The 27,341-nt window shown below is 41.2% G+C and overlaps 1 protein-coding gene across 1 annotated transcript in view; it reads right to left on the bottom strand.

Annotated features, from left to right (window-relative positions):
• Positions 1–24,729, bottom strand: part of RERE (arginine-glutamic acid dipeptide repeats) — a 303,344-nt gene extending 278,615 nt beyond the window's left edge. The window contains 1 exon segment of the mRNA XM_027564998.1: positions 24,658–24,729. The gene's annotated coding sequence lies outside the window, so the exon portion shown is untranslated.
• Between the last annotated feature and the right edge of the window lie 2,612 nt (positions 24,730–27,341).

Here is a 27,341-nt window from a genome sequence, read left to right as displayed (position 1 = left end):
AAAGCACTTAGGAATCTAAGAAAGCAGACAAAAGTAGGGTGGTGGGAGCAACTTCTCCCCAAGGGAATTCTGGCTTGAATGCAAAGGATTCCAGAGAAAATGTTTCCAGAAGGACTCTGACAACAAGGAGCAATTCCAAAACAATGACATTAAGTCCTATGGATAACAGAAAAGTGGGGAACCAGGATGAGGATTCTGAAAATTTTAGATCTTGAGGCATGATAGACTTCAAGGTTAAAAGCAAAGAAAGACTGAAATAAAGCATCTATGCTTAAATGGATCCTTGGGGGAAGGGGAAAGAACTCAGCAGGATAAAAGGAAAAGACAAAATTATACCATCTCATTTCCCCACCTAGGTGTGATAAACCTTACCCATTTAGAAGTGAGAGAACACATTTTTAGTTCACATCCAGTCCAGATCAGGAATTGCAAACACTTTAACACAGGAAAAGGAAACCGGTAAATAGAAGAACAAAACTGCTTCCTACTAACATGGGTCAACTTTGCAGGAATACAATCAAGAGAATCAAGAAAAAATTATATCTGCTACAAATGGTATAAACATAGGAGAAAATTACCAATAGCTCAAACACCTGAGAAAGGAAATAGGAAATCATGCAGAACAAATGAGAAAATGGAAATCGGAAAAGTCATCATAAAATAATTAAAAGTACAGACAGAAATGGGCTTCCCTGGTAGCTCAACTAGTAAAGAATCTGCCTGCAAGGCAGGAGAACTCGGTTCTGCATTCCTGGCTCTGGAAGATCCACCCGCTGGAGAAGGGAAAGGCTACCAAGTATTCTGGCCTGAAGAAGTCCATGGGGTTGCAAAGAATCAGACATGACTGAACTTTACTTCACGTGACTTTCACTTCACTTCACAGACAGAAATGCTAAAAACAGGGAGGGGAGGTCTCTAGAAATGCGTTTCCTGGGCTTTTAAAACTATTTGTCATTTCTAACCTACAAAGAAGCAAACAGAAACCATCCAGAAAGAAAAGAGCAGGGAGAGGAGGAGGAGGAGGAGTAAAATGAGATCCAACCCACAATAAGTGACACTCCTCTCCAACAGCTCCTAGAATGTGCAAGCACTTTCAAACCAAACCAGAAATGAATTTTACATAAAAGGAATAAATTAGAAGTATCTCATAGATTCACTGTTCATACACTAAATTATTCATGGTAACCAGGGAGTCTTTCCTTAATATTTCTGTCAGGTACTTTGAAAATGAAGGTTTGGAAACCACATCTTATCCATCTTAAAAAGGTAAAATAGCTGATTCTTTAGCTAAGCTTTAATTTCTATAACAAATATTTGACTTTAGAACCTAGCACTGTGGAAAGTACAAATATTTACAGAGCTTAATCATTCTCTATACATTATTCTACTTCCCCTGTAAATATAAAATGGGAAGTGAAACCTAAAATCATTAATACCTAAGTTCAGCCAGAAATTAAAATGTGCTACCAAACAAAATTTGAGATTGGATAACACTCAAGGTTCTGTATAACAGGCCTTCGAGTAAATCAAGAAAATAAAATAGAATTTATCTACACTATAAGACCAGCACAGACAGAAGTAGATTTTCATAGACTCCAGGGAAAAAAAAGACAGGCACAGTGGAAATTTTAAGGGTACCATTAAGGAAGCAGACCAGGAATGGAAGAGGAAACATTTTTTCACATCCCAATATTCATTACTTTGCTAACAAAGGTCCGTCTAGCCAAAGCTATGGTTTTTCAAGTACTCATGTATGGATGTGAGAGTTGGACTATAAAGCTGAGCACCGAAGAATTGATGCTTTTGAACTGTGGTATTGGAGAAGACTCTAGAGAGTCCCTTGGACTGCAAGGAGATCCAACCAGTCCATCCTAAAGGAAATCAGTCCTGAATATTCATTGGAAGGACTGATGCTGAAGCTGAAACTCCAACACTTTGGCAACCTGGTGCAAAGAACCGACTCACTGGAAAAGACCCTGATGCTGGGAAAGATTGAAGGCAGGAGAAGAAGGGGACAACAGAGGATGAGATGGTTGGATGGCATCACCGACTCAAAGGACATGAGTTTGAGCAAGCTCCGGGAGTTGATGATGGACAGGGAAGCCTAGCCTGCTGCAGTCCATGGGATCACAAAGACTCAGAAACGACTGAACGACTGAACTGAATTGACTGAATATTCATATTGAGAGGTCTGGACAAATACAATAACTCAAATTGTTCTAAGTTTGAAAAGTAGGCACTTCAGTACAATAAATTCTGCACCAAAAATACTTTCGTATACTCCAGTCTCATTTTAGCACAATCATGCTGAGTCTAATGAGACTGGGGGCTTATCTGGATCACAAATCTCAGTTACTCTGAATCCTAAACTATTCTACCTCAGGGACAGAGACTTCTGCTTGAAGTCTTCCTTCCTCACCCCCAGGCTGTCCCTTGTTTCTGTGACTCTGTCACGTGGTGAGATTAAGTCGGTTTATTCATGTGTGAAACAGGGCCTTGTTCCTTTCACTACACTACAGGAGATCAAACCAGTCAAGTCTAAAAGAAAACAGTCCTGAATACTCACTGGAAGGACTGATGCTGAAGCTGAAGTTCCAATACTTTGGCCACCTGATGCAAAGAATAGACTCATTGGAAAAGACCCTGATGCTGGGAAAGATTGATGGCAGGAGGAGAAGGGGACGACAGAAGATGAGGTGGTTGGATGCCGTCACCAACTCAAGGTACACAAGTCTGAGCAAGCTCCAGGATCTGGTGATGGACAGGGAATCCCGGCGTGCCACAGTCCATGGGGTCGCAAAAAGTCGGACCTGACTGAGCCACTGAACTGAACAGGACTGTCTACAGTCAGGCGCTGTATTCTTTGTAATTGCACAACTAATAACAGCAAGTAAATTACATCTCACTTCCCTTACATCATTTATGGAATATAAGAAATTCCTCATATTTCAAAACAAATTTCACTATCAAATGCACAGCCTTTAACCTTGCTCCTTAAGCTGTTTGGGGGCAGCGGGGGAGGTCAGTGTTTAAATGCAACTTCCCTATGTACATTTTTGTTTTGGTATGGATTTCAATAATCTGTCCAATTGAGTATAATCTGTCAAGGATTCTCTAAACGATTGTGCCATGTTGTGTCTTATGAATGTATTTCCTGGTTTCATTGAGATCAAAATGTACACTATTTATTGACAATAAGCCTTCTAATATATAGATGATGACAATTAATGCTACCTATAAAACAAAGAGAACAGTATACTAACTCACTAATGTCTCTATATCCAGGAACGTGAAGCAAGCAAATGATTATTTAAGAAAAATGCTGACTCTTACAATATAACCTAGAACAAAAATTATAGACACAAGTAATTATAGACACAAGTAATGATGTATGCTTCATAGGTACACCAGCCTCAGTCAGGTTTTGTTAACCAAAAGTTTATTAGAATGATGAGAGATTTTTTCACATGCCTTAATTCAAAGAGAAATCAAGAATCTGAGTCTCAGGAAGACAACATATTTGAAAGTGGGAAATAGGGACTTCTCTGGTGGCACAGTGGTGAAAAATCCACCTGCCAATGCAGGCAATTCCCAGTCCCAGAAAATTTCATAGGCTGCAGAGCAGCTAAACCTGTTCACCAAAACTACTGAAGCCTGTGTGTGCTAGACTCCAGCTGCCTCAACTACTGAAGCCCTGGCACCCTAGACCCTGTGCTCTGCAACAAGAGAAGCCCCGCTCACTACAACTAGAGAAAGCCTGCACAAAAGCAATGAAGACCCAGTGCAGCCAAAAAATTTTTAAAGGAAAAAATAAATTCTTAAAAAGTGGGAAATAAAACTTCTCAGTGCTATGATGTGGTAGAATGAGCACTGCAGAAGCCCAAAGATGCCAACCAGAAGTGAGGCTCTATTATGCACCAACTCTGAACCTCATTTTCTTTACCTTAAAATTCTTCACCTTAAAGAACAAAAAATAAATACAACTATAAAATTCAGCAAACATCAACTGAATGACTTTGTAAACCAAATGCAACAGATGTTACAAATTAACAATATTTTAAGTCTGCGGTGTCGCAAAGAGTCAGACACAACTGATTGAGTGACTAACCCTTTCACTTTAGGGACCCAAAACCTGTAGGATTAAGAACACTGAAGCTTGAACATTCAAACAGACAGTGATATGGGGGCCCAAAGAGGCCCCGTGGCAACCCTTCAACACACCACATGTTTTACAACTAAATATCCCTCTTGTGCAGCTTCCCAAGGGGCGGCACAGTGGTAAAGAACCCTCCTGCCAAAGCAGGAGCCGCAGGAGACCCAGGTTCCATCCCTGGGTTGGGACGATCCCCTGAAAAAGGGAATAGCAACCCACTCCAGTATTTTGCCTGGAGAATTCCATGGACAGAGGAGGCTGGTGGGCTACAGTCCATAGGGTCGCAAAGAGTCAGACTTGACTGAGCATGTAAGCCCCTCTTATGCACCTCAGCCCCCTTGCTGTCCCTTTTTCTATGTGTCTCTTCAGGCTTGTTCTGCACTTTTCCCCTAATTCTCTCCTACAGTGTGGCACCAAAGGTCACTGCTCATATCTAATGATTCTACATTAAGGTCTAGAGAAATTAAACTGCTGAACCCTGCTATAAAGGGAAAAAGAGGGGGAAAAAATACCTTTCCACAAACCTCTTCAGTAACACACACTGAAGTGTGCTATAAACCATGTGCTGTAGATGGCCTCAGGGAAAACCAATCCCCAGAGTTACTGGTGCCGTTTTTGACAGAAAACCAGCAAAGGTTATTTACAAAGGTATAAAACAAAAAATACTCATTTATGCCAGAAAATAAAAACAAAATGTATTGCATATCTGATTTTTTTAATCACAACTATAACTCTATGGAGTTATTAAACCTACTCTTAATTAAAAAACAAAGGACTCTTTTTGTTCAGTGAACAAGAAGATGGTGAAGAGGTGGCCTTGGGGTCCCTCCTGGCGGTGGCTATGCAACCTTCCACTATATGAGATGAAAGCTTAGAAAAAGATACCTGTGGTATTGATTAATCCTGCCAGTGCATGGCCAAAAAAAAACAAAACAGTTTATGCCATAGGCCCTCCTTCAGGCTAAATTAACAATACCATTTAAAACGTTTAAAATACTATTTTTAGCTTTTTACAACTGCCCTTGCAGGATCTTAGTAATAAAAGATAGATATAAATAAAATGTCCACTGAGAGTCATGCTAAAGAACTTAAATTTTTTCATGGTTCAAAGAGTGCCAAAAGTCTTTAAAGCATACTTCAGTGACGAAGTGCACTTTCAATGAATCAAACCATCAAATAATACATTAGGAATATTAAAACTTCATCTTCTTTAATTACAGACGTTTGCAAGAAAAGCCAGTATCATCACGGCAGTGTCATGAAACAAGAAACCATGTCTCACTTTAATAATGTCCTAGACATAAACAAAAAACCCTCAATCCTGTCACATGGTGGAATTAATGCTGAAAATACACAACCTTATAAAATCACCTGTCAAACTGTATATATTAAGAACTTCCCTGACAGTAGAAGATTCTGCACTTCCATTGCAGAGGGCATGGGTTCTCCTGCTAGACATGGAACTAAGATCCCACGTGCCAGGCAATGAGCCCCTCTACCTCAAAAAAAAATTTTTTTTACAACACTGTAAATCATCTGTTTATTAGCCTTTGCCCTGTTCATTTCATACTCCAAGGCCAAATTCACCTGTTACTCCAGGTGTTTCTTGACTTCCTACTTTTGCATTTCAGTACCCTATAATGAAAAGGACATTTTGGGGTGTTAGTTCTAAAAGGTCTTGTAGGTCTTCATAGAACCCTTTAACTTCAGCTTCTTCAGGGTTACTGGTTGGGGCATAGACGTGGATCACTGTGATACTGAATGGTTTGCTTTGGAAACGAACAGAGATCATTCTGTCATTTTTGAGATTACATCCAAGTACTACACTTTGGAGTCTTTTGTTGACAGTGATGGCTACTCCATTTCTTCTAAGGGATCCCTGCCCAGTAGTAGATATAATGGTCATCAGAGTTAAATTCACCCATTCCAGTCCATTTTAGTTCACTGATTCCTAGAATGTCAACATTCACTCTTGCCATCTCCTGTTTGACCACTTCCAATTTGCCTTGATTCATGGACCTAACATTCCAGGTTCCTGTGCAATTCCAGGTTCCTCTTTACAACATTGGACCTTGCTTCTATCACCAGTCACATCCACGACTGGGTATTGTTTTTGCTTTGGCTCCTTCCCTTCATTCTTTCTGGAATTATTTCTCCACTGATCTCCTGTAGCATATTGGGCACCTACCGACCTGGGGAGTTCCTCTTTCAGTATCCTATCATTTTGCCTCTTCATACTGTTCATGGGGTTCTCAAGGCAAGAATACTGAAGTGGTTTGCCATTCCCTTCTACAGTGGACAACATTTCGTCAGACCTCTCCACCATGGCCCACCCGTCTTGGGTGGCCCCACACGGCATGGCTTAGTTTCACTGAGTTAGACAAGGCTGTGGTCCGTGTGATCAGATTGGCTAGTTGGATCCTCAAAAAAGCAAGAGAGTTCCAGAAAAACATCTATTTCTGCTTTATTGACCATGCCAAAGCCTTTGACTGTGTGGATCATAACAAACTGTGGAAAATTCTGAAAGAGATGGGAACACCAGACCACCTGACCTGCATCTTGAGAAACCTATATGCAAGTCAGGAAGCAACAGTTAGAACTGGACATGGAACAACACACTGGTTCCAAACAGGAAAAGGAGTACGTCAAGGCTGTATATTGTCACCCTGCTTATTTAACTTAGATGCAGAGTACATCATGAGAAACGCTGGGCTGGAGAAGCACAAGCCAGAATCAAGAATGCCGGGAGAAATATCAATAACCTCAGATATGCAGATGACACCACCCTTATGGCAGAAAGTGAAGAGGAACTAAAAAGCCTCTTGATGAAAGTGAAAGTAGAGAGTGAAAAAGTTGGCTTAAAGCTCAACATTCAGAAAACAAAGATCATGGCATCTGGTCCCATCACTTCATGGGAAATAGATGGGGAAACAGTGGAAACAGTGTCAGACTTTATTTTGGGGGGCTCCAAAACCACTGCAGATGGTGATTGCAGCCATGAAATTAAAATATGCTTACTCCTTGGAAGAAAGTTATGACTAACCTAGACAGCATATTCAAAAGCAGAGACATTACTTTGCTAACAAAGGTCCATCTAGTCAAGGCTATAGTTTTTCCAGTGGTCATGTATGGATGTGAGACGTGGACTGTGAAAAAAGCTGAGCACCAAAGAATTGATGGTTTTGAACTGTGGTGTTGGAGAAGACTCTTGAGAGTCCCTTGGACTGCAAGGAGATCCAACCAGTCCATCCTAAAGGAGATCAGTCCTGGGTGTTCATTGGAAGGACTGATGCTAAAGCTGAAACTCCAATACTTTGGCCATCTCATGCGAAGAGTTGACTCACTGGAAAAGACCCTGATGCTGGGAGGGATTGGGGACAGGAGGAGAAGGGGACGACAGAGGATGAGATGGCTGGATGGCATCACCAACTGGATGGACGTGAGTTCGAGTGAACTCCGGGAGTTGGTGATGGACAGGGAGGCCTGGTGTGCTGCGAATCATGGTGTTGCAAAGAGTTGGACACGACTGAGCGACTGAACTGAACTCATCTGTACTCCAATAAAAAATTTTTTAAGGAAAAAAGAAAACAATGCTATATTAGCACTAAGTGTCAGATTTACAACAATAAAACACTATATTTTAACTAGGAAATTTAAAAAAACAAACAAGAATGATAAACTAAGCAATACCTAAGTTCAAAAGTGCTTGACTGTCTCAGGAGGAGCCACAATCTTATGCCCTGCAGTCTTACCTGCCCATTATGACAAGGGCTGTACACAGAACCTCTCCTCCTGCAATGCCAGTGAGCAAAGACAAACTGCATAAAAAGCAAAGCTGAATTAGAAGCCCCTTCACTAGTCCAAATATAGAGCTGATCTCCTGAGTTACAATATATAATTCACTGATGGATTCCATTTAAGCAATCATTTTTTGATTAAAGCCCATTCCTAAGGTAATCCTCTTCAGATCCCAATTGATATATCTAACAAATTCAGCTTTTAGCTTCTCAATAAATTTTAATATACTGTTTCTAATGCTATGAAAATCAGAAAAACTTTTTAATCAATTTTTTAAATGAGTATTACAGAAGTTAAAGGAAACTTAACTTAATAATTGAGTTAAGCAAAAACTGCACATCAATATATTTAGATTTGATTTTAATCTTAGAAGATAAAGACATGGAAATCAAACCAAATACTGAGGGGCAGTGAGTAAGATGACTTGACCTCTCAGCTATTTTTCTCCTTTGTTAAATGGGAATTATGATCCCACCTCAGTATGCTGAGGATTAAGTTGAGAATATTTTAGGGTCACAGAGAAAGGAAACGTATGTTACCAGACCTGTAAATCAAGGATTCTTTCTCTATGACTATTAAAAACAGATCCCACATCAATGCACTGGATGTAAAAAGGAAACTCCATCATTAAAAAGTAAAAACTTCAGGCAAATTCCTTCTCCTTTTCCCATCTATCTAATGTCAACCAAATTTTTCCTGATGTACTGGGTTATCTTGGCATAGTCTGATCACAATCCGATTCTCTTTATGACACCACCACTGCACTAAATTAGCCAAAAATGATTGTTCGGCTCCTTTACTTGTTCCAAAAAAAAAAACCAGAAAACGTTATTGTGAGTTTCTTTGATCTTTATCATTGAGGGAAATGCAATAATAAGGCAAATATGAATATAGTACTATTAAACAAATCATAATTTTTACACCTAACAAAGTCTGCTTACAGTGCCCGGGCACTGTCCTGTAAACTATCAACATACCATTTTCTGCAAGGATAAAATTCTTTTAAAGAGTTTCATAGGCAAGAAATCTCATGATTTGCTGGTAGACAGTGAATGTAATTGCCAACTGAAGTCCAACTGGAAGAAATCAGTCTCGTTATTTATGACGCTATAAGACCGATCAACATTTACAGAAGAGATTTCATTAACTCTGTGTTCTCTCTAAAACGAGTTTCAAGTTTGGATCTTAAGAGGACTGATTTGGTTCTCCCTGAGAGGAACTTCTAAGTACACATTTCCTGATTCAGTAGTTTTACCCACTACACTTGGAAAAGTTTTCTAAAAAGGTATTTTATATTTGTTAAGCAGATTGCAATTATAAATCAAACTTTCAGTAACAAGTATTCTTACTTCTTTACTTTGAAAGCTAAAACCATATTTCCAAGTATCAAACATCAAAAAACTAACGGTTCTATGGAACATTGTGGGGGGAGGGGGGGGAGTCATTGGTTAAATTAATAAATCGAGTAATGGACACTGACTTCATTGCTACATCGCTGTTTTAAATTTCTTTCAATATTTTTAAAAATGTAACTGTTTTAAAAGTGCCAGATGAAACTAAACAACCAAAGAAAAGAGGTGATAAGTAAGATCCTACCAACCGAAGAACAAACCCCACAGCTATGTGTGGGGTGTGTGTGCTAAGTCACTTAAGTCCTGTCTGACTCTTTGCAACTCTATGGCCTGTAGCCCGCCGGGCTCCTCTGTCCATGGGATTCTCCAGGCAAGAATATTGGGATGGGTTGCTATGCCCTCCTCTAGGAGATCTTCCTGACCCAGGGATCAAACCCAGGTCTCTTGCGACCCCTGCACTACCAAGCAGGGTCTTTACCACTAGTGCCACATCGGCTCTGAAGTCCCTATGTGTGGGGTACGGGGAAACGTCAGAAGTTCCATTTGGGCGTGTTAAGTTTTAGATGCTTAGTGGATACCAAAATGGACGTATGAAGAAAGCAGCTGAGTAGACCTGGACTAGAGATAAAATTAAGCATCACTACGAACAAAGCTAGTGGAGGTGATGGAATTCCAATGGAGCCATTTCAAATCCTGAAAGATGATGCTGTGAAAGTGCTGCACTCAATATGCCAGCAAATTTGGAAAACTCAGCAGTGGCCACAGGACTGGAAAAGGTCAGTTTTCATTCCAATCCCAAAGAAAGGCAATGCCAAAGAATGTTCAAACTAACACACAATTGTACTCATCTCACATGCTAGTAAAGTAATGCTCAAAATTCTCCAAGCCAGGCTTCAGTAATATGTGAAGTGTGAACTTCCTGATGTTCAAGCTGGTTTTAGAAAAGGCAGAGGAACAAGAGATCAAATTGCCAACATCCACTGGATCATGGAAAAAGCAAGAGAGTTCCAGAAAAACATCTATTTCTGTTTTATTGACTACGCCAAAGCCTTTGACTGTGTGGATCACAACAAACTGTGGGAAATTCTGAAAGAGATGGGAATACCAGACCACCTGACCTGCCTCTTGAGAAATCAGTATGCAGGTCAGGAAGCAACAGTTAGAACTGGACATGGAACAACAGATTGGTTCCAAATAGGAAAAGGAGTACATCAAGGCTGTATATTGTCACCCTGCTTATTTAACTTATATGCAGAATACATCATGAGAAACACTGGACTGGAATAAACACAAGCTGGAATCAGGATTGCCGGGAGAAATATCAATAACCTCAGATATGCAGATGACACCACCCTAATGGCAGAAAGTGAAGAGGAACTAAAAAGCCTCTTAATGAAAGTGAAAGTGGAGAAAAAGCTGGCTTAAAGCTCAACATTCAGAAAACGAAGATCATGGCATCTGGTCCCATCACTTCATGGAAAACAGATGGGGAAACAGTATCAGACTTTATTTTTTGGGGCTCCAAAATCACTGCAGATGGTGACTGCAGCCATGAAATTAAAAGACGCTTACTCCTTGGAAGGAAACTTATGACCAACCTAGATAACATATTGAAAAGCAGAGACATTACTTTGCCAACAAAGGTCCGTCTAGTCAAGGCTATGGTTTTTCCTGTGGTCATGTATGGATGTGAGAGTTGGACTGTGAAGAAAGCTGAGCGCCGAACAATTGATGCTTTTGAATTGTGGTGTTGGAGAAGACTCTTGAGAGTCCCTTGGACTGCAAGGAGATCCAACCAGTCCATTCTGAAGGAGATCAGCCCTGGGATTTCTTTGGAAGGAATGATGCTAAAGCTGAAACTCCAGTACTTTGGCCATCTCATGCGAAGAGTTGACTCATTGGAAAAGACTCTGATGCTGGGAGGGATTGGGGGCAGGAGGAGAAGGGGACGACAGAGGATGAGATGGCTGGATAGCATCACTGACTCGATGGACGTGAGTCTCAGTGAACTCCGGGAGTTGGTGATGGACAGGGAGGCCTGGCGTGCTGCGATTCATGGGGTCGCAAAGAGTCGGACACGACTGAGCAACTGAACTGAGAGATAAAATTTTAGTTATATTCATTTATGAAGAAAGCAGCTGAGTAGACCTGGACTAGCGATAAAATTTTAGTTATTTTCATTTAGATAATTCTTAGAGCCATAAGTCCTAGAGCACAGTGCAGAAAACTGACATCTATTCTTTTCAGTTACTGTTCTAGGTGCCAGGGACAAATCAGTAAATTGCACAGTTAAAATCCCTGCCCTTCAGTACTTTACATTCTAGTGGGAAGAACAAGGAATAAGTAATGAAAATAAACACATATATAGTATATAAGAGGAGGACAGTCTAGAGGGAAAAAACAGCAGGGCAAGGGAAACAGAGACGGAGGGTCAAGGTAGGCCTCACTGACACGCGAAAGGAAGAACACACAGATATCTGGGGACAGGGAACAGGCAGTGCCAAGGGCATGTCAATGTTTACCGGAGCAGTTTCCCTGGAATGGTGGGTGACAGATTTAAGAGAGGTAAGGAGAGCTGGGGACCTTGAGTGCAGAAAACTCATGTTGCGATGTTTTGCTGCAAGGCAGAGCAGAGAAATAAGGGCACTGGGGTCAAAGGAGGGGAAGATTATGATTTTGTATTTGTCTTAAGGTGGGAGAAAAGCAGAAAATCTCTATGATCCAACAGAGTTCAAAACATGCATGATGTGAGAGACAGAAAATGACTATGTGAGGGAGAAGATGGATGCTCTATCTCTGGGCAGTGGGGAAGGCAAGGTTTGTGCTGTAAGCTGGGCCTGAGAGGTGGTGGTGTCAGCAGAAGTCCTCTTTGGACTGGTTTGGTTCATCTCATGGAAGCAGAAAACCCAGCATTAAGACAGGGAAGAAGCATGAAACAATCAGCTAGGACAGCAGGCAAGTGAATGGACTAGGAGAGGAAAAAAGCAGCCTTAAGGGCCCACTTGATTTTCATGAACTAACTGGGAAACAGCATGAAGAAAGTCCCATAATCTAAGAAACACCCGCCAGCAGCCTTTCTACTAACGAACACAAATTGCTCGAGATGGAAAATGTATAAACATATTTTGCGCACATCAAATGTAGAAACAAAGCTCTGGGAAAGTTGCAATTTCTCCAGATAATATGTTAAAAGAGACTACAACTCTTTTCACATTATATTCATAACTGCTTATCATCCCCTTGAAAGGAGTCATCAGTCACTGAAGGATTTAATAACCTTGGGCTGAAGTTAATTCCCTTGTGTCAGACCAGTATAAACAAGAGATGGGTCTGAATGCCTTAAGCCAATTATATACTGTAATACTAAATCATATAGATAAGTTATATTCTTATTCACAGAACAAATTTACACATAAAAGATTATCTAGGAACATTCAATTAATCATCAGAAACTGCCATATAAAACCTATTCCTAGTTATATTATGATGCTGCTGTTGCTGTTTAGCCACTAAGTCGTGTCCCACTCTTTTGCAACCCCATGAACTGTAGCCCACCAGACTCCTCTGTCCATGGGATTTCCCAGGCAAGAATACTGGAGCGAGCTGACATTTCCTTCTCCAGGGGATCTTCCAACCCAGGGATCAAACATGCGTCTCCTGCAATGCAGGTGAAGTCACCAGTGAAACTGGTACGAGACTGCAAATACACTAAAAACCATTAACTTGTACAGTTTTTTAATAGATCTGGTAAGGAAATTTTATCTCAATTTTTTTTAATCTATTCCAACTTTTTGATCTCACATGAATCACTTTATCACCAGGAAGTAAAATTTTGTGCTTTTTAATTCTACTTTGTTAAAATTTAACAGGAAATGGAGCAAATACAGTATATTCTGACGGTTCATAAATATTTTCAGGGATTCAGAACTTATTCAGAATGAAGGACAGAGTCTGGGTGGAAGTTTGGAGTAGAGGGTTTCCCCCCACTTTTTTTTTTTTTTCCACTTTTAACTAATTAAAGTTTTAGGTTCTAACCCTCCTGTTTCACCCCTTTGATCAAGACATACTGAAAGCACCTTGACCAAAACAAACAGCAATCTTTTGACTATGGATAGCCCCAAATAACTCCTACATATTAGAATCTCACAGCAAGACTAAAAAGCAAACCTATATGTAGACCTATAGAAGAATAAAATGTGCTAAGTATGAATTCAGGTAATATCACATTTCTTAGAGCTAACACAGGAATTTTATACTTCAAATCTAACCAGCAGGCCAAACAAAGAACTTATAAATTCTACTTTTCTCCCTGAAAAGACAGTAAAGATAAATAAATTCAACTACTTCACCACTGATGTTTCAAAAATTCTCAAGTTGAAATGTAAAAAGCAGGAAAACTCCCCACTTTGAAAATAATATCCCTGTAAAGACTAAAAGTAAAGGTTATATTCTTCTAAGCAAAAGAATTATAAGACAACTGACAATATTAAGGTGTTTATGGAAAAAATAATAGATATAGAAGTCAGAAAACAAGGCTATTAAAGAGGCTCGGGAATTTCCAAAATGGACACTGTGAACAGGAGCAGCTCAGCGGACTTCTCCTGACCTGGCTCTCTCACATGAGAAGCCAGCATCTGCTCTGCTGCCTTCTAAAGGTATTGTGAGAACCAACCAGAGGTCAGGAAGGCTAGCCAGTAGGGGTAAAGCCTTCTGCAAACAGAAGCATCATCCCCATTTCCCTCTCAAAAAGCTGTCTCTGTGACAAGCTAATGATCACCTTCTACTCTTCATGTATGAAATTTACTCTGTGTTTTAGTCTGCTCAAGCGCTATGTCAGAATACCACAGATTGGGTAGCTTAAAAAAAGTAATGTATTTCACCCAGTTCTGGGGACTGGAAATCCAAAGTTCCCAACTCAGTTCACTCAGTCTCCCACCTTCTCATTGTGCCCTCACATGACAGGGCGAGACGTCGCACTCTTTCTCTTCAGACATGGACACTATTCCCATCATAAGGCCCCACCCACATGACCTCATCTAAACCTGCTGCTGCTGCTGTCGCTTCAGTCGTGTCCAACTCTGTACGACCCCACAGACGGCAGCCCATGATGCTCCCCCGTCCCTGGGATTCTCCAGGCAAGAACACTGGAGCGGGTTGCCATTTCCTTCTCCAATGCATGAAAGTGAAAAGTGAAAGTGAGGTCGCTCAGTCGTGTCCGACTCTGTGCGACCCCATAGACAGCAGCCCACCAGGTTCCTCCGTCCATGGGAGTTTCCAGGCAAGAGTACTGGAGTGGGGTGCCATCGCCTTCTCCCATCTAAACCTGATTACCTCCCAAAGCTTCACTTTCAAATACCAAAATATTGTGGGTTAGGATAAGCATATGAAATTTGGGTGTGTGTACTCAAACGCTCAGTTGTGTTCGACTCTTTGCAACCCCGCAGACTGTAGTCTGCCAGGCTCCTCTGTCCGTGGGATTCTCCCAGCAAGAACACTGGAGTGGAGTGCCATTTCCTCCTTCAGGGAATTTTCCTGACCCAGGGATCAAATCGGCATCTCACGGCTCCCCGCATTGGCAGGCAGACTCTTTGCCACTAGTGCCACCTAGGAAGCCCATCGGAAATTGGAGAGAACACAATTCAGCCCCTAGCACTCTCCTCTGTTGTTCAGTCGCTAATTCACTCTCCTCCATTACATGCTTAATGACTGTCTTCAGGCAGAAATTAAACCTTTGTATAAATTTTATATAAAAATACATAAAATGTCTATTTATACAAATACAAATCTTCAGGGGAGTGTAAAACATGGCTTACTTTCAAAAGGGCTTACTTAAGGCAGTTTACTGATATTTATACAATATAAAATTTTAAATAGATGAGGGAACTAGATGCATAACTAAGTAGCTAAAATGTAGTCAGCATTTACCTGGACCAGTTACTGCTCTACGTACTCTGGTATCACCTTCATGGCAGCCACACAAAGTAGGAACACTTATTAGAAGGGGACTCTGAGCACACAGGGCTGACACCGGCTCCCTCAGGCCACACTGCAGGTCTCAGGGATTACGTGGGGTGCAGAGCCTGGATGCTAACGGTACACTACTGTATTGTTTGTCTCTTTTTAGGGACAAAGGAAAATCGAAGGGGGAGAGGGGGGACTGAGAAAATGAAACCATGAAAAAGATGTTCGGTTCATTTATGCCTTTTGTTAGATGTAGACAACATTTTATAAGCAGATACCTCAAAAGAAACTTGATTCGTCACAGGATTCTAAATCCGGAAGTCAGAAACAAACCACAGGCTCAGGAGGAGGTCAGTTCCTTCTGGAACTGAGAGCTGAGAAAAGGCTCTCCTCTGTGTCCTCATAGAGACAGCAGTCTGCCATGGCCACGAGCACCCTCAGGAAGCCCTGGATAAACCATTCAGGACACACAAACAGCAATTCCACAGGCTCCAGACAGGTCAAGGAACTCACATCACTCTATTCAAGTAAAGCAAATCTACCCCAAATAAAAAATACACAGGATTCTTGGTAATTTAAACAGAGACTTAAGGCTCCCTAGAAGAGGAGTTCCTAAATGAGCTCCCATCTATGGACAGGCTGCAGGAGCTCCATAAATGACCTGCAACTGTGTACTGTGGACATGCAGGCAAATGCTCACAGCTCTGCTCTGCAGGAAAAAGCACAGCTTACATCAATACTCAACGGAGTCTCCAAGTTAAGAACCCTTGACAGAGGAATGAATGATCCACGTAACCCCCAGGAGAACCTATTCAAATCATCTTCAACACCAAGGCTGTGGGGAGACGCAGGGCACAGTTAGGCTGATGTTCGTCTCCAGTAAGTAACTACTGGACAGATGCAAAGGCAAAAATATTCTAAATAAACCATACCTGGGAAGTAATTCTAACCTTGTTTCAGAAGTGTGCAGTATTTACCTAATAGTAAAACCCTTCAATATTCACTGCTGCAATTTATAACCTCCAAAAGTCAAAATCTACGTGAAAGTCGCTCAGTTTGGTCCGTCTCTGTGCGACCCCACTGACTATACAAAGGCAAGATCAAACAGTCCTCATCTCTGAGTACTCTGATCACTCGATAAATGGTCATGCAATAACTAATGTAAATCTTTACTTTTATAAGTATCTAGCAAATAAGGCTCAATAGATGTGAACTTAAGAAAACGCCAGGAGACAGTGGAGGACAGAGGAGCACGGTGTAAGAAAACGCCAGGAGACAGTGGAGGACAGAGGAACACGGTGTGCCGCATGGCCCCACAAAGAGCTGGACACCACTAACGACTGAACCACCACCAAAAGCAAATATGGACCTTAGGCCGGAACGAGTTTATTTTTAAAAAGTCTAAGTATCTCTTTCTCTCCGTAAAATGAAATCTTTTGCCAAATGAGGAACACAGGTAACCAAGAGGTTCCACGTTTTGTTGTGATCCACACAGTCAAAGGCTTTAGTGTAGTCAGTGAAGCACAAGTAGATGTTTTTCTGGAATCCTCTTGGTTTTTCTATGATCCACTAGATGTTGGCAGTTTGATCTCTGGTTCCTCTGCCTTTTCTAAATCTACCTTGTACATGTGAAAGTTCTTGGTTCACGTACTGTTGAAGGCCAGCTTGAAGGATTTTGAGTATTACCTTGCTAGCATGTGAAATGAGAAATGGTGCGGTAGTTTGAACATTCTTTGGCATTGCCTTTCTTTGGGATTGGAATGAACACCTGACCTTTTTCAGTCCTGTGGCCACTGCTGAGCTTTCCAAATTCTTGGCATATTGAGTGCAGCACTTTCACAGCATCATTTTTTAGGATTTGAAATAGCTTAGCTGGAATTCCATCACCTCCACTAGCTTTGTTCATAAAGATGCTTCCTAAGGCCCACTTGACTTCACACTCCAGGATGTCTGACCCTAGGTGAGTGACCACACCACCGTGGTTATCTGGTCATTAAGACCTTGTTTTGTACAGTTCTGTGTATTCTTGCCACTTCTTCTTAATCTCTTCTGCTTCTGTTAGGTCCTTACAGTTTTTGTCCTTTATTGTGCCCATCTTTGCATGAAATGTTCCCTTGGTATCTCTAATTTTCTTGAAGAGATCTCTAGTCTTTCCCATTCTATTGTTTTCCTCTATTTCTTTGCATTGTTCACTTAAGAAAGTTTTCTTATCTCTCCTTACTATTCTTTGGAACTCTGTATTCATTTGGATATATCTTTTCCGTTCTCCTTTGCCTTTTGCTTTTCTGGTTAACAGTAAGGTATCAATATTGCGTCATCAACTCTACGTACCACAGTAACACAAGATGTTAATAAGAGGGACAACAGGGTGGAAAGAGACTGTACAAGTGGGGACTCTACTTTCCACTCCAGTTTGCTATAAAATTAAACTGCTCCCTGTAATAAATTCTATTGATTTAATTAATTTATTAAACAGTGGTTTAATTTTTAGTGTTTTATATATCACATAAATAAAATATTTACTTATCCAATAATAAATGTTCATGCAATAAATTTAAGCCTGTTCACAAAACTGAAGAAAGCTTTCCCCAAAAAAGGTGAGACTGCTTTAGACGTTACTTTCTTCTAGCACTTTCTATTCTTCCTTTCCATTCAAAGATCAAAACTTACCCTGCTCCTGCCCCTCCCCCCACAGAGTGAACACTAACTGCTCTACTTCCTTCACTGCACATTTAATGTGTTTTTTAAAAAGGTGAACATTCCATTGCTGAACACTTACCCTTATCTATTTACCTATTCAATGTGAGAATTATGCTCTGTGGAAAGAGCACAGCCCATGAAAGAGATACTGCCCAGGTAGGTAGTCAAAAGAATATGTTGTTATTGAGTTACTAAGCCATGTCTGACTGTTTGTGACCCCATGGACCGTACCTCACCAGGCTCCTCTGTCTATAGGACTTCCCAGACAAGCATACTGGAGTGGGTTGCCATTTCCTTCCCCAGAGGATTTGCCTGACCTAGGGATCAAACCCATGTCTCCTGCATTGGGAGGCTGATTCTCTACCACTGGGCGACCTAGGAAGCCCAGTCAAAGAGTATACACTTAGGTTAAAAGTATTCTACATAATTTTTCTCATTATAAGATGATAGGGAAGTGGGAAGTGAAGTTGCTCAGTCGTGTCCGACTTTTTGCGACCCCATGGACTGTAGCTGACCAGGCTCCTCTGTCCATGGGATTTTCTAGGCAATAGTACTAGAGTGGACTGCCATTTCCTTCTCCAGGGATCTTCCCAACCCAGGGATGGAACCCGGGTCTCCAGTATTGTAGACAGACGCTTTACTGTCTGAGCCACCAGAGAAGCCCTTATAAGAAGATATCCACACACACAAAAAAAGACAACAGTAACAGGTAATACCTAGAACCAAAAGGAGAAAACAACTGTTTAAATGGTTTGATCTTGGTATGTTTTTCTACATAATTTTGGCCAATTAATAAAAAATGTGCTTGTCTGTCTTACCATCCCTGCTCACATATTTAAAATTCCTAGATAATGTTTCAAACTATTTGCCTACATTTTACATCTAATTTATGAAAACTGTTTCTTCCACTAAGCATACAAACAGTAGGAAGTGTGGCCAAAAAAATTAAGACTTAGTAATCTGAGTTCTTCCAAAATAACTTTTATTAAATCCTTGTAAAAGAAAAACGCATTTATATTGGGAAGTAGATGCGAGTATTAAAGAGTTTTTGTCTTTTTTTGTGATGGTTGGTAACATCAAAAAAAATACAGAATGCTCACCATACTGTATGTGTAAAAGTTTCAACTGTATATATTTAATATATTAAAAAGGTTATTAGTAAGATAACAAAAACATCTTTTAAAGCTAATCAAGCCATTCTCCAATCTCACCCCTGAGACCACATGAAAAGAACCTGGTGGTTGGCAGCTATATGTAAGTACAAGGGTATCTGTGCAAAGCATAAATCGGCCCAAGAAGAAATCGTGAAAACAACGCAAAAGGAAGGAAGGAAGTGATTTCACGTGGCATTTTACTAAAGGCACAGAGGTCAAGTTTCTACTGCTGCTGAGGTTCAAAACCAGCAGAGACTTGACAATATCACTGTTTCTAACCAGCTCTTCTTAAATTATTAGAAGATAATCTGGTGAGCTTGAGGTAAATACAGCTGTGAACACAGCAGCACACACCATCTGGAGGCGTTTGACTTAAGCAATTTTTAAATGCACAATATATTCAACTCTATTTTGTTCCTCTGCAGTGAAACAGTCATATACAAACTGACCCTTTTTTTTCAACCGCAACTGCAAAAGTTGATTCGCTTTGTGGAAACAAGACATGACAAACAGATCTAATTGTTTGTCTTCAGAACCAAGAGATTATTTCTGATCTATACTGGCAAAAATATTTTAGCTTTATACAGGGTCCCCCCAGACTTACCTACCATATTCTTTAAACTCTTCACAAGTAACATCTGGCTAAACCTCTAAAATCAAAGTATTTTCTTATTTCTAAAGCAATTCACATCCATTAACCTCATTTTATCGCGAAAACCTGAACAGAAGTGTCATGTGAATCACCATAAAATCTTACCTACAGACACAACTGCCATTAACCTCTTTAATGCAGCAGCCAGTTAATGCCATTAACCTGTAACCTCTTTCAGCCACCTTCCATGATTCCTTCCCTGGCTACCAAACTTCTCAACATTTCCTTACCCACTGCAAACAAGCTTCCACCATTGCAGGCCATCCTCCACCTCCCGGGCTGCTCTGCTCAAAAACTCCTTAGGAGTACCACTGACTCCTGATTATGTAATTGGTTGGTACTTTTTTTCAATAGTGTTTTCTCAGTTTTCATTCTCTAGTCCAAAACCTAGAACATGTGATTCTACTGTCACCCCCTACACACTTTGAAGCACCATCCTCCTCCCTTTATCCCCTTTGTATTGCTTTACCTTTCAGACCTCTTTCACTCAAATCGTTCTTCCATTTCCTCCTCTTGCCATAACATCAGCTTTCCCTTTCTAATAACTTCATGCACAGCATCACCTCAGCACTGGTTCCTCCTGTGTGAGATTCAGTGAGGGCCCTCTGGTAGCATAAACAACTCTCAATGTTGGTTGGGCCACGGGTGTGAGCAGAAATGTCAGGGGAAGCCCTTTCACAGAGGTCACCTCTAATAGGATGAAACGGGGTCAAGGAAAGAACAAGGTTCAGTCTCTGGCTTGCAATCCTGACCTCCCCACTGACCAGCTGCAGGCTTTGGTCAAACTGCTCAACTCCTCTAAGCCTTAGGAATCCTTCCTCGTACCTCAGAGGCATTTAGACCTGCAAGAATTAAACAATTCATTCAAAGTCAGAATATTAAGGAAATGAAGTCACCCCTAATCCCATCATCCAGGGATGAGCACTATTAACGTTTGGTGTATTCATTTCTAATTTTTTTTATTAGCCTCTGTGAGTAAATGTGGATGTGCACATAACTGGAATCACACTGCAGAACAGTTTGGCATCTATGGTTTTTTCCCACTGAGCTTTACATTAAATTTTTATATCATGATAATTTTTTTAGTGGTTGCATAATATTTCTTCGTATGGATGGACCATGATTTAACATTTCCCTTCTACACTGGATGCTTAAACTGACAAATCACTGTTTCTTTTTTGTTCCTTTTTTTTCCCTTTCCCAGAAAAAGTTTCTTCCTCCTTCTCTGTTCCACCTATGAACCAAAACTTGTTAACAATGGCTATATCATCAAATAGTATGAGAAACAATTTGATCAAGGAAAAAGAAAACAATGGCTTAAAGAATAAACATATTAAACTAAAACTCACTGGCATGACCTGAAGTTATCTTTGGAAGTTTTGTGAATCATCACCCTCTTTTTGTTTGGTCTTCCCTTACTGGAATGTAAGTGCTGCTGAAAACAGGGGCTTCATCTAGTTTGTATCTTTAGCCACCAAAGCAGTACCTAGAGCATAGACAGTGTTCTCTATATTAAGCACCAGCTGTCGTCATGTGTAGGCACTTTGTAAGCATTTTGCACACCCTCTGAGGTAGACATCATTTTTCCCACAAAGAGGCTAAAAGATAACGTATCCTAGGTCTCACAGTGAAAGAGTGGTTGAACTGAGATTAGAACATAGTTGAGCTATTTACCACCAACTCATAATGAATAAATTGATTAATTATACCAGTGGCGCTTCCAAGTGACAGCATTAAAATCTGAATATGCTGATTTTTTCTACTAATTAAATTTAACTACTGCTTGTCTACCTTTCATTACAAATATGTAAGTATATCAACTATATTGAGAATTAAAAAGATTCTGGTGATGCTGCTGCTGCTGCTGCTAAGTCACTTCAGTCCTGCTAATCACCATCAAAATTTGGAATTTAAAAATACGGTCAAATACATACAAATAAACTTCTGAAATAACCTGTCTGGATTTAGGATACTTACTATACTTCTATTTTTCCTTTGATTCAGAACTCTTTGGTGCCAATCTAAATGTCTTGATTTCTTTTAATTAAGGAAAACATTTTATGATGTTACATTGAAATTATTACGTTTTCTAGAAGATGTTGCACTCTTTTTCCTCATTTCAGGTTATTTTAAGAAGGACACATTTCTACAATGAGTTAAAAAAATATCTCAACCTGAACCAGCTTCCTTTCTCCGTTAACTACACCCCAGTCCCCAATACTATCCCCACAAATCCCTCCAACAACACATCCCCTATGTTCTTCCATCAGTAAAATGGGCCACTGAAAAGGCATCAGATTAGCTTTATATATCAACAGATTTGTCAATTTTGCTTTTTGACTTTTTCTCCTTATTTTAAAAATATGGTAGACACTCTTGGAAACCATGGTGGTCAGCATTTCTTCAAGACAAAGGCAGACAGTAAAGAGACCAAACCATTAAGAAAATGTCATTCAGATCACAGTCTATTTTACAGCCTGAAAAGCCAGAGATGCAAAGCTACTCAATCTTACAGTAAATACTTTCCAGTAACTTAGCCAAAAGCACATTTAAAAATAACACAGGTAGCCACACACAGCCCTGAACAGAGACATTTCTGAATCTTTGTGTTAATCATCTAGTCCCTGGCGAACTGCTGTGCATCAAAAGTTCTCTTAGTCCCCTTGGTAAGTGTAACAAGATAGAGACAGGGAGAAACACTGTAGCCATGTTATCTCCACTGAACTAACATTTATTCTGAGTTTTACAAACTAATCCTAGAATAGCAAACAAAGACCCAGTTTAAAAAAAAGCAGGCTTCCTATGTCATTATAAAATGGATGGTTCCATTGGCTACTCAGACTAACACAATAGCAAGCAAAACCCTTTGACCTTGGAAAAGCATAGTAAACATAATACCTACTGCTAAATTACATGGTTTACCAATTTCCTCAAAACCAAAAATAAATCTCTCACAAGTAAACTATTACAAGAGTAAACAAAAGCTTGTCTTGTTCTATCATTTGCTTAAAAGCAAGCACAGTGGCGGTGGGAGAGGGATTAAGAAACACAGCCAGACAAATCCATAAAACCTCCAGTGTAAGATAAAACTACACTGCAGGAGCAACCAATGCAGTCTGACCCAACAGCTGTACACAGTTGCACTAATTAAAATGAAGAGCTAGCCTGCATAACACACAGGCCATTCACTGGACCTTCCAGATAAGTTGGCCGGGGTTCACCATGGCACTCCCCCTCAGCAGACCTACAAGCTAAAAAATAAATTGGCACATGGCTCAGGGCACTTGCATGTGAAAATACATACACATTCTAGCATTCAGGAATCATCACAACCACGCAGACTGGAACATATCCTATAGGCTATAAAAACCCACACACACACAAAGGAAGTGGTACGGCTACATTACGTCAGCTCTCGCCTCAATTCATAAATGCAAAAACCACAAAACAAGACAAAAACCTAAACGACCTTTGGCTGGAAACCTTCTAAGAGTGAATGGATGTAGGTTAAGTCTTTAAATATGTTACTGAACAGGACTCGTTGATGCATCGCTTTCAACAGCCACAGGGAAGGCAGAAATGTAATCGTAGTCCATTCTCTCAAGCAACCAGATCAAATAACATTTCAAGCACAGACTGCCAAGCACCAGGGCCTGCCAGAATACAATGAGCACTCAAGTGCTCTGGACTGAAAACCACCTTTCACTGGTCCCAGAGATCTTTATAAAATAGTTTAAACACTACTAAATTACAGAGTTGGAAAAAAACAAACACAAGGCTTCTAACTGCAGCTCCCATACTACTGCGAAGTTGCTGGTAAGCCTCTAAAATGTCCGCCTTGTGTTATTTAACCAGGCAATGCACATGTTCAGAAAGGCAATTGCCTCTCAGAGCCCAAACCTAACACGCACGTAAAAATGGAGAGTTTTGGTTGTGCATCTGGAAATAATTGCCCACAGATCAACGGGCTTACATGGGATATTGTTCCAGTCTGTATGGTTTCAAATCATGTCTACTTTAAATTTGGAGCTCCTAGGAAGGAAAAAGAAAAAGAAAGTAAGAAAAGGCCAGAATTGTGGGCACACAATTTTAAGGACTCTGTCAACTCTGTTCTCAACATGCACTCGGTGGCTCAAACTTAAAGCACAGACACACATATCAAAGGGGAAAACTAATCTACTGGCCTCGGTGCTCATTCACATACCATTTTTTTTTTAATTGCCATATGATTGAGAGGAGGCCTTCAGCCAAACAACACCCCAAAGACAGCATAGGCACCTGTGGGCCAGAAAGGTGAAAGGCCCAGAGAGTACACCCAAGGGATCAACTGCAAGTTTCTTTCTCAGCAAACAAAAAGTGGTCAAGCAGGTCTCTCCCCAGCTTCAACCACAGAGCAAGATCTGAGCAAACAGGGGAGGGGTCGGGAAGTCATCATCTCAAACCCGGGGAGGAAAAAAAAATAAGTTTAAACTTAGACCAATCTTCTTCAAAACCATCCTTGCGTTTTATTTTAGCTAACCTGGTAAAATAAGGGTATTTTGGATCCAGGAAACAAACTATTTTTGTCACCTAAGCAGTCCTAAATTACTTTAGAACCAAGTCCATCCAATTCACTTTATTTTTAAACCTAAATTTGCTCCACTGTCAGCAGTAAAGTTCCTAATCAAACAGCGGCTTTTGGATTACACACTGTTCATATTCAGTTTTCCTTTTAAAGAACACATACACACACACACACACACTCCTTTAAAAAAAATAGAAGTATTTCTCTGCCCTAAACAAGTTTCTTAATTGGTTTATTTAATTGAGATTTCTAGAGTTTTGACAATTTAAAAAAACAAAACAAACTAGTGAGCCCAACAGAACTGCCATGGGACACAACCATACCTATTCCTGATTCCTGGAAAGCCACCGCCATTCCCGGTAATACCCGAGCTGTTCCCCTTTCTGGGGTCATCACACACTGGGGTAATCCACAGAGTAGCGTCCACCCACCTCGAGAGCCCCTGCGCCCGCAGCTGTCCAACTTCCTGGCCCAAGACCCGCGTTCCCCTCGCAGCCAGAGGGGCCGGCCACTTCCCTGCGGCGGATCGCAGCCGGAGCTGAGCTCTCGGGCCTCCTCTCCTCTCCTCCTCCTCGTCCTCCGGTGCAGAGCTCCCTCGCAAACTCAGGCCGGCGGGCACCGGCGGGACAGACGGGGGCTCAGGGCGTGAAATGCACTTGCTAAACAAAAGGAGGCCAGGGCGGCCGCAGGGCAGCCGGGCGCGGGCTCAGGTCCCCGCGGCGCGGCGGCTCCGGAGGCGGTAGCCGCGCCGGGCCCCGCCCGCGGCTGGAGGAAGCGGCCGCCGCGGCTCACGCTTCTTCAGCCCCGGCGGCCTGGCCGACACTGCCACATGCCTGTGACCCAGACGCTGGGAGAGAAAGAGCAGCCTCCCGCGGCGGCGGCGCCGGTGGCCGGCAAAACCCGGGCTGGAGCCCGGCCCGCTCGGCGCGAGCCCCTGCCCACCGCCACCGCGGGCGCGCGCACACACAAAGCGGCGGCAATTGTATCTCCGGACCAACTCGGCCAGCCTCCCCTCCCTCCAGACCTCCCTCCCCTCCCAACAGCCGGAACCGGGAGACTGTGTGATTGATGGCAGCTCTTAATAGCGTGGTCAGCTAGAAAATGCATCTGCAAGCAAGATATTAAAGAGGCAGCGCATCCCCGTGAGTGATCAGCAGTTCACACATCCTAGAGCTGCCTCTGCTTCTGCCAAGAATATTAATGCCAACCACCTCTGACGTCTAACAAATGCAGATGAAATAACCAACAATCACAGACACGGTGAACATTTGTTTCAAAGAAACACGAGAGCAAGAATCATCCTTTGATGTCAAACATTTCTGACCCCAATTTTTCTTACAGGTTAAGAATTCTCTGTAAGTTATTTGTTTAAAAGTCTTCTCTCCAATCTTCTTTCCCCAAGAAAATAAAGATCCATCTGCTAGACAAGGCAGAGTTTAAATAGGACTTGATTGAAATCCATCTAATAAAGAAGCAAAATAAATACACATTCCTTGCCATGTGGCCTTAAATAAACATACAGTCCACCAACTACCAGATTCCAGACCCCTTATTAATTTCATTGTTATGGGCATCTAAATAGAACTACCAAAATTAAATTTCAAATGGTTTCTTTTTCACCTGCAATCTGGTAAATATCTATCAACTTGCTCAAATTTACCCAAGTTTAAACTATGTTCAAAACATGTATTCCCTAGTGATAACAGCCACAATCATTTTGTCCTACTGAATAAGATACTCTACAGCAAAATTTTTTAAAATACATACCTATGGAATATAAATTCAAATTATTAAATTCACTTAGTGTCAACTCAAATCTGAAAGCTACAAGCTCAAAATTTAACTGATCACTTTTGATGTCTTTAATATTACACCTTTCACCTTCCAGCAAGTTTCTTGTAACTCTCAAACAGCTTTATACATGTTATTGGATCTTCCAAGGTCCAGTTGCTGAATTACTAGGTATCCTTTCCAATTGGCACACATTAGATTAAGTGATTTGCCCAGAGCTTCTCAACAAGGGGGTAGCGTTAGCAGTGGAGGAGAAGCATAGAGAAGAGCCTAGATCCTGCCCTCAATGGCACAGATAACCAAACTGACTTGCACATTTGCTATTAAACATCATTCTGATTTCTTTTAAAGAAAATTCAGGTTGTTCTACAGGAGACAGAACTCTCTAAAACTACTAACAGAGCACATGTCCTGAGAGCAAGAGCTAAGGAGGCATAATGCCTTTGCCACCTGAAATGCTGTTGTGATGAGGACAAATCAGAGATGGTCCTCACACAAGGACATATCAGCTCCCCATAACACCATCCTCGCTAAGATCACCTGAGGGGACCTGCAGCTTCCACCTCATAACCAAGCGGCTCTGAGATCACTCCATCCATGTCAGAAATGAAATCAATCCTAAAGCCTAGGGACAAAAGCCACTCCTGTACTGGGACACACTTCCATTTTCCCACCAGCTCTGTCTAGATAGAAGGTAGGACCAGAACAGAGAGGTGTTTTCTTTGTTTTGTTTCTGGTCTGCAGCACAATAAAAAGTGCTGGTTTATCCCAAGTTGGAAAGGGCTAGTGATAACAACCAAGCTGCTCTAAATTCATACTGTTCCTAGTCTCATGAAAATTCTAAATGTTTTGACAGCATTTTATGACAGCACTTCTGTTCTTCTGTCCCAGGCTTGCACCCCCTGCTAATCCATCCACACCCAGCCCCCCACTTTCTAATTACACCAGTCTTTCAATTTCCCCAAGGTGTTAGGATTTCTACTAAAGTCATCACTACCTTTTCCCATGAGAAAAGAAATATCCCCTGCCATCCCCAATCCCCCAAGCCCAACCACCCCCCCCCCACACACACACACACACACAGTTTAAAAAGCCTACTCCTTCAGAGTTCAGGTCAAGTATCAAATGTCAAATGTCAGAGATGCTTCCTCTGAGGCCCCATTCTAGGTCAAGTTCCCTTGTTATAATAAGTTCTCAGGGAACTGAGTTCATTCCT

The sequence above is a fragment of the Bos indicus x Bos taurus genome, chromosome 16 (genome assembly GCF_003369695.1).
Source record: "Bos indicus x Bos taurus breed Angus x Brahman F1 hybrid chromosome 16, Bos_hybrid_MaternalHap_v2.0, whole genome shotgun sequence".
NCBI lineage: Eukaryota > Metazoa > Chordata > Mammalia > Artiodactyla > Bovidae > Bos > Bos indicus x Bos taurus.
This window is presented reverse-complemented; position numbering and strand designations above follow the sequence as displayed.